At 32.4% G+C, this 8,933-nt stretch overlaps 1 long non-coding RNA gene across 1 annotated transcript in view; it reads right to left on the reverse strand.

Moving 5' to 3' along the window:
- The window catches only part of LOC117176736, an 85,228-nt gene that overhangs the window by 58,474 nt on the left and 17,821 nt on the right, over positions 1–8,933 (reverse strand). Inside the window, exon 2 of the long non-coding RNA XR_004467611.1 lies at positions 4,708–4,866. This is a non-coding gene — a long non-coding RNA (uncharacterized LOC117176736). The remainder of the gene's footprint in view (positions 1–4,707; positions 4,867–8,933) is intronic.

Raw genomic sequence — 8,933 nt, forward strand, 5'->3', positions numbered from 1 at the left:
GGGCGCATACTTTGAATAAAATATTTGTTATCATTCTCTTGAAATAAATGTGTTTTTTTCTTGAAAAAATACCGGTTTCATATGTATACACCTGGTACTTAGTGAAAATATATGCTTATTACCCCAGTGGGCACTAGCGTTACAGAACATCTTTAGAACGGCTTAAAAATGTCCTAAGTCCATATAACGTTCCATAAACATACACTGTTCCAGAGACGTTTCAAAAACGTATCTGGAACATAAAACGTTTTAAGAATATTATTTGGCGTGAATTAAGGACAGTTTTTAAAACGTTCGAATGACGTCTTTTGACTTATACGTCCAAAAAACGTTTTTAGGACGTTCCAGTTACGTTCTAAAATGTTGTGCCCACTGGGACACTTACATATAAAAATTAAAGTCCTAGAAGTTTCTGAATCGTTCCTTTTTTATATAAGAATTGCGGAAGCATATGTTACATAATAAAAACTGATGAGTATTTCGTATGTATGTATGACTTAGGGGTAGTTTTTGGGGAAAGGATTATATATTATCGCAGAGCAAAAAAAGAGCAAAGTGGAAGGGTAGTTCTGGGGAAATTATAAAGAGGGCGAAATTTTCAAGTGTCATGTAATTAATTTGAAGCCCTAAATCATGTTTACATTGTTGAAGGTCGTTTTCCCATTTTTAAAACTTTTTTGATCTCGGGGGTAGTTGTGAAAGACTTAGGGGTAGTTTTTTGGGAAACGTAATATATGTCATCATAGAGCAAAAATAAAGCAAAAAAATCTCCACTCATTGTTTATCGCATTATAATCATTTTTAGTGAGTTTTCTTAGGTGGCGGCACTGAGTGGACGTCCTGCTAGCGCCGCCACCCTTTTCTCCGAAGTTTAAAGAGCAAAAAAATTTTTTTTTAGCATAAAATTAGCAAAAAAAGCAAAAAAAATATGGCGTATTCCATTTTATAATTTGCCTTGATGGCGGCGCTGAGTGGACGGACCTACAAATTTCTTTTTTTCTGTTGATACTTTAATTATTTGTAACTAAAAAAATATATTTTTCTTCTAACAATTCATTGCATGTGTTCAAAAAATACATTAGTCCTTCCTCAATGGGGATAGAAGTACAGTAATGGCTTATAAAATAATAAGATATTCATATTCCGGAGGCATTTTTTCGACCATTTGAAAAGAATTTTTCTCGGGGACCTATTAGAACATACACAAGTATATTAGTAGCGACTTGTTAATAGCGGCGACTAGACTAACTAGATCGGTTTTTACACATTCTACGACTTTCGTAAATCCTGAGGACAAAAATATTCGAACTCAAAATATTGAGTCGCTCTGGTCCAAGATCGAACGGGATCTGCGTAGGCGACTCGGGAAAATGTCAGTTGAGAATACTGAACATTATCTGATTGAATATGTTTGGAGAAACACATACACCTCCAACGAAGAATTGTTTCTCAGTATTTTAGAAGCAATGAAGTATTTCTATCCCTAATGAGGATTGCCGTATCAAGCAGCAGACAGTCAAGCACAATCCGCCCTTTTCAGGGCCAAATCATTTTTCTAAGGAAGGAATAATGTATTGTTTGAATACATGCAATGAATTGTTATAAGAAAAATATATATTTTTAGTTAAAAATAATTAAAGTATCAACAGAAAAAAAAGAAATTTGAAACAAATCAAATTAATTTATAATATGAAATTGTTTCAGTTTCCACAAGTGATGAATTTTCAACCAAACTATGCAATGTTCAATCAAATAAGATGACGGGGCCTCTTAATATGTAGTCCTGCACTGTGTTTCCTTCCTTTTCCTTTTCCTAGTGTCTCTCTTTCTCTTTTTATTGTATCGCGATGGTGTGTACTGTGTAGGGTTCGCAGTGCGAACCTTGCATCTTGTTGAAAATACTGTACCGCCAGCGCTCGACTCGGCCGAAACAATAGGCCCCCCGACGGAAGGGCTAAGGGGCTGGATGGGAACCCTGTTATAGCGCTTACCCAAAAATTCTAACTGAAGCCAAAATTATATTTTTTAGTTTAAATTTTTTATTCTCATTTTATATAGGTCTCAAAGTTTCAGACATTAGGCCACGTCCCTTCGTTCTCATGTCTCGAATTCTATACTTTTAGATCAAACATTCCAAGACTTTAAATCATGTAAAAAATGTAGCTATAAAATCACGCGCTTCCTGAATTAATCTCTTTAAATTTCTCTCCGTGTATCAACTGTTCTCAAAGCGCATGTTTACTAAACTTTAAGAACTCGCAGAAACACGCTGGTGTTCCAATTTAATTGGTCTCAAAATGAGAATTTCTGAGAATTTTCAGTCTCATATTTATTTCTATGAAATTAGTTGCACATCTGGGCACATAGAAAATCGCCGATCCTCCAATATACACCGAAATCGATGTTCAAGTGAGTTGCAACAAATTTGAGCTCCACAGGTTCATTTGGAGATCCCTTGATATAACTTCAAAATGTTACCTTTGTAATGACTCTCTAGAAATTCCTACGAAAAATAAAGGTAATCTATCTTTTAAGTGATATTATAGTATACACATCTTATGCAGGCCTGTTCTTGTTATGAGGTTAAACGAGTGTCGGTTCAACGCTGTCTAATCTTCATGTGTAGTACTGCGACAGCACTAGGGTGATCCAAAATCATACCTGTTGAAATTTTTTTTTATTAGAGGGCATGCAACCCCCCCCCCCCATTTTTTGAGGTTGCCAGAAAAAAATTCCTTTTAAGTTTGAGCCAAATCGGTTAATATTAACACGTGCTGCAAAGTCCCTAAAAATGCCATAAGATTAACATGGTGAAATTTTGGTTTTTCGGAAAAATGGGATTCAGGTTTCTGGATTTAAATTTAGCTTGCGGGAGATATCAATAATTTTTTGGGAAGTCTCTAATGAATCATTTCAATTAATTTACTTTAAATTTTGATGCCCCCCAACGCCCCTTGTGGAGTCCCAAAAATGCCCCAAAAAATTGAAATTCACATTTTTGTCAAAAATTGACTAATAGATGCTCTGTTTTTTCCTTTTTTGCAATAAATTATTTTTGTTTGTCAAGTGGAATGTTTCTAAGTATTTTTCAACTAATTAACAATTGTTTAAACAATTTATTTTTGTTTAAATAATTTTTCTTTGCACTCACTCATTGAAAGGTAGACTTTTTATATTAGTTATATTTTTATATTAGTTAGCTTTTCTACTTATTATTAAATATCTACGTCATTTAGATACTAGCACCTTATTTTGTAATAAATTTTGTTTGTTTAAACGATTTTTTTCGAAAATTACTTAAAAAAATTTTTTTTGAAAGTTTTGTGGTAATTTGTCATTATTGAGAGCAAAATTTTTTGTTTTATTTTACAGTGACTTTAAAAAAATTTTTTTATTAAATGAAGTCTTACTAAAAAAAATTTCATAACCAATGTAAAACATTTTATAAACAAATATTATTTATTTAAAGCATTTGTTTGACGTTAAAATATTTAACAATAAGCGATATACTTAATTGAATTGACAAAAAAATCTGATTTTCAATCACAATTTTCAATAAAATGTTACATTAATATTTAATAAATTTATTAAGCAATACGATAATGATTTTGACAAACAATTTTGCTCTTTACAATGACAAATTACGACAATAATTGCAGAAAAACAGAAATTTCAAATATTTATTTTCTAAACGAATTGTTTAAACAAATAAAATTTATTTAAACAAATAAGGATTTATTACAAAATAAGATAATAGTATCTAAATTACGTAGATATTCAATGATAAGCAGCAAAGCTAACTATATTTAAAAAACTAGAATTTGATACCTCTTTTTACGAAAAAGTTACAATTTAAATAATAGAGGAGAGAGGGGGGGAGCGAATGACAGAGGGTATGGGGCATTTGAGACTAGATGGTGGGATTTAGTGGATTAAAGGGTAGAAAGGTTGGCGAGACATGTGGAAGCGGTGGTCGGAAGGAGGGAGTAAGGTATTTGAAAATAAGGTAGTGATGATAGGAGGTGAAGAGAGGGGCTGAGGAGCAAGGTAAATGGAGATGGCAGAGTGTCTTGAGGAATGAGAAGGAAGAAACGCCCTCCGAATATTCATATAGGGTAGAGCAGGGCAAAGGGAAGGTTTCGGAGGATGGTCAAAGGATTGGCGAAATTAGAAAGTACAGCGTGAGGGTTAAAGATGAAAGTCGCCTAAAGGGCAGAGTGGTAAAGGGTATAAAAGTATAAAGGGTGACTGGGGATATATGAATCAGGTGCAATATGTTTGTTTCTGCAAGATGACTGACAGAGAGAAGAGTATAAACAATTGGTGGGGTAAGTTAAAATTGTTGAAGGTATACCTTCTTGAGGGTTAAAGCTGAAAGCATGGCTATGGGAATTTGTGGGTGGCAGGGGCGTAGGGGCGGCAAGAAAAAGAGCAAAGGAGGTCTGAATGGCTTAGTAGTACAGGTGAATAGGGGTTAACAGAAGAGGGGAACGTGTATTAAATAAATGAATATTTCTTAAAATTCATATAGCTGCACTTGAACTGATTATTGCTTGCTTCCCATATTTCTATGAGAGGACATGTCACCATTTGTAAAAGATTCGATGGATTTCTTTGGAACAGGCACAAGACATAGGGGTAGGTCAGTACTTTTTCGAGAACACGAGGTGTGGGTTGCACTAAGTGACCAATGCGTGATACACATACCTAATCCTCCAAGCTAACAAATATTCAACAATGTGAAATATCAGACTTGCGCACGGCAGATTCACTGGGTGGTGTCTGACTAAGACACGTGGGTTTCAGTCACTCCGACGCGGCGTAACTGTTAGGAGTAGTCCAAATCATCCTCGCTCCCTTATAGAACTGAAAAAAATATGAAAACTTCTCATTACAATTTGTTCACTTATAAAAGTAGACTTTATAAACACAACAACGATTTTTTAAATTCTTTATTGAATCCTGATTTAAAGAAGCAACAATTTAGTCCAGCTTTGGTTTTTCGAGCCATCGATAAATTCCGAAGAAGGATTGTAAAGCGTGCGGTGAATGATGTGCGAAGGAACTTCATAAAGGAGTTGGATAATTCGCGTTATTCTGCAATCATCCCGATTAAATGTTCTGAAAATACATCATCTGTTTAGTAGTGTGACCGGACAGGGCTTACGTGATGAGAGTGCTGATTGTCCTGGAAAGGGAGCGTGGCGAGTATTTGTAGGTACCTACTTGTTGGGCAAAACGTGATACCGTAAAAGTGCGCAATCGATCCGGACTAGGGACTCGTGACCAGTTTGTAAAAATGTATCATAAAACAGTGTGCAATGCGTGGAATAAGCAATTGTTATGAGTTCTATTAAGCTCCTCGAGTTTCTTAACGGGCGAGTACAGGTACTGGGTTGACCAGAAGAACAGCTGCATACGGACCTCTCACACCTCACACGCGGCCTATATGCAATGGAATTTTAAAAGATCGCTACAAAAAATTATTACTCTGCTCAGGGATAATTTCACTTGCAGGTGTCATTACAAATTTTTTTCAAAATTATCTAATTTCAAATGGACAAAAAATAAAGAAAAAATTCAGATTGTTCTGCTACAGCTGGAATAAAAGTCAAATTTGAGGAAAAAAATTATTGTAGGGAAAATTGTTTTCTCAAAACCTATATATGTCAGTCACAACGAATATAGTACAATAGTGCATTTGTTTATAATGTTTTTCCCCAAGAAATCATTATTAGCTACTAAAAGAGGACCATAACAAATTTATTGTCAGCTTGTTTGTAGTTAATTTTTCTGAAAAATAATTTATTGAAAAGAGTTTAAATTTGTTTAAAATATTTGATAAACAAATTAACACTCATTATAAAAGAAAGTATTGTAGCGTGTAAATTTTACTAGTACAAAAGTTTCATTCTGGTTAAATATGTTCTTACTATTTTTCTGATTAAAGTAATTAGAATTCTCATTGGTTTAATCAGAATTTCTGGTTAATTTAACTAGAATTCGGGTTATTTTAACCAGAAAAAATTGTAGGGGCATATATAATCAGAATTATGGTTAATTTTTTTAGTGAATATTTATAAAACTACGAAATCTTGCTTACCATTGTAGAGCCGTTGTTACATATATCGTTCTTACATATATATTTCGAGAATAGTTAAGAATTTTAAATCCGAAACATGCTGATCCTGAAAAGCCTCTAATAATTCGACTAATTAATTTGTTTTATAGTACTTAATAAATTTTATTTACTTATTTAAATTGAAGACCATGCGATTAAAATCGGCATCAATTTCAATTTGATTATAAAATTTGCTTATATACTTTAGAACTACTGCTATTTGTTAAATTTTTATGAAGAACAGTGTACGATCTTGGAATTTTTTATAAATTTTTTTATAAAACTATTTATAAATTATGACAATCAGGATTAGTTTATCTTTTTATTATATAGAGTAAGTTTAAAAAATCTTGGAATAAAAACTTTCTTACAACGATGATTTGACTTTATTTTTGTGGAACTGAAATGTACTACATTTAGAAAAGATGGTAACGGACCTATTAACATTGATGTATAAGAGAACGGTATACGCTACCACTTTATGCAAATAGCGTCTGGAGATTGTGGAAATTTGGCCTCTTTCCTCTCATTTTTCACACTAACGAAACGTTTGGGCTCTTGAAAATAACGTGGGCGCGATGTGATTTATTACATACGCTTTGATTGCTAACAGAAAAGCATCTGGTGTTCTATGTAGTGCGAACTAATTTTCATTGAATAAGGTCTGAAAGGTTTCGTGAAAGAATCTGTATCATGTCTAGTCTTACGAGGCAAAGAGATTCTTTACATCAATAACTTTCTGTAAGTGCATTTTCAATCAATTCAAACTTCTTTCTTTGTGAATATTTTGCTTTTGTTCAGTTTTAAGCATATGCAGTATAATTTTTTTATAATTTCCGAACATATATAACTTATTAAATTTCAAATTTCTTATAGAAATCAAATATTAAGTGAAGTAATATATAGTATAGACCATTTGAAAAGGGTTGTTGTTTGTAGAGAGAAAATTGTTGTTTTAACGCTTGCATGAAATTGCTTGAAAAAAAATGGTTGGAATTCTTAATCTGAGAACTCCTAAATTTATTAAGTATGAAAATGTTTTAATGAAGTGAGACAGTTGTGAAATAATCTGGTTTTGAATGCACTTGGCATATTAAAACTTTGAATTCGTGATAGCATAATATATTAAGTTAGAGATTTTGTGTTGATGCAGGCAGTTACGCGACATGCAATGAAATTATGAGTATTCTTCTTCATTTTTAAGTATTTAGGTAGGAAACATTCTCGCGATTAAGGGGGCTTAGTAGTGATTTTTTCTTTTACAGAAATTTACTGGCTACGTAGCTTTAGAATTTACATACAGTAAATTAAATCAATTTTTTAAAAGACGGATACAAGTATGCATATGATAAAAAAGAATTTTATTAGAGTATTATACTGTTATATAATCTATTGGATTTACAGTTACACATCGATTTTTAAATTTATTTTACAAAAGACTTTATATCGCGATTATGTCATTTTTAGACGGATTTTTAAATTCCATTTTCGACAGAATTTTGAGATGGAATATATAGAGATTATAATCATTATAATTAAGTTCCACAATGCGAGAAGAAAAATAATGTATGTATCTCATATAATTGAAAAAAGATATCGTAAATATATTGTGAGGTGCGAGTATTCCGATAAATTTTTAATAAGGTTGGATACCATCAAATTTAGAGATGACATGATATTAGTTATGATAAAAATTAATTGCTAGAGCTTATTATTATTTTTATATTTGGGTAAATTTCTCACATCAGGAATTATCGTTTTAACCAGTAGCCGTTCACGTGGGTCCACAGGGACGTGCTGGCATCCAAAGGAGTCAACTGAGTTTATAGCTCAGAACCCGGCGGCCTTTCACCGCTTATGATGAAATCTTTAGCATTGTATTGCTAAATATGTCTAGTAAAATGTTAAACAAAAAAATCTGTGAGCTAATTTAAAAATCCATTTTTTAATTTCCTAAAATGTATAAAAGGTTTGAACAACTTGAATAAATTCAGTGTTCGAGCATCGAAAATACTTTGTATATGTATATTGGGTTTGCTCATTATGAATTTGAGGTACAAAAATTCAATGTGGCTGACCAAACGTTTTTGACATTTATAAACTTTGAAAAAAAAATGATAATAAATTATTAATATTTGGCATGAATATTCTTGAAGGCGTAACTAGTTAATAAAAAATAATTTTTACCCGGTATAAAGGATGAAAACACACCTTAATATAAGAAAACACCTCTAAAACTTGGTTTTAATGATTTTTTTAAAGGCTGCATCGGTGAAAAATTAACTTTTGCAGGAAAGTTATGAATCAAATATACATAAAAAGTCATGGTGTTTAATTTTTCTTTGTCAATCATATTTTCCGAGAAATCTCAAAATGAGGACGTTTCTGGATAAAAGTGTACAGTACTGAAATTATATAGCTTTTTCTGTTCTACAACTTAAGTTCAATGCATTTTCACCGAAAAACCTCTCATTTGGAGATATGACCTAGGACAGGAACGTGAGATCCGCGCGGCTCATCTCAACCTCTACTCCCAGGGTAGATATCTCGGAAACTATGGCCGACAAAGGAAATGTGAATACCATCATTCTTTATATATATTTTTATGAACAATTTGTCTAAAAAAATTAATTTTTTGCCAATGTACCGATTCCAAAATAATCTTTAAACCCCATGTTTGGGGGCGCTTACCATGATTTAAGGGTATTCTCTCTTCATCCCGGATCAAAATTATTTCTTTTAACTTCTTACGCCTTTAGGAATATGCACGCTAAATATTATTCATTTTTTTCAAAGATTATAAATATTAAAA

This window comes from Belonocnema kinseyi, chromosome 7, assembly GCF_010883055.1.
Source record: "Belonocnema kinseyi isolate 2016_QV_RU_SX_M_011 chromosome 7, B_treatae_v1, whole genome shotgun sequence".
Lineage (NCBI taxonomy): Eukaryota > Metazoa > Arthropoda > Insecta > Hymenoptera > Cynipidae > Belonocnema > Belonocnema kinseyi.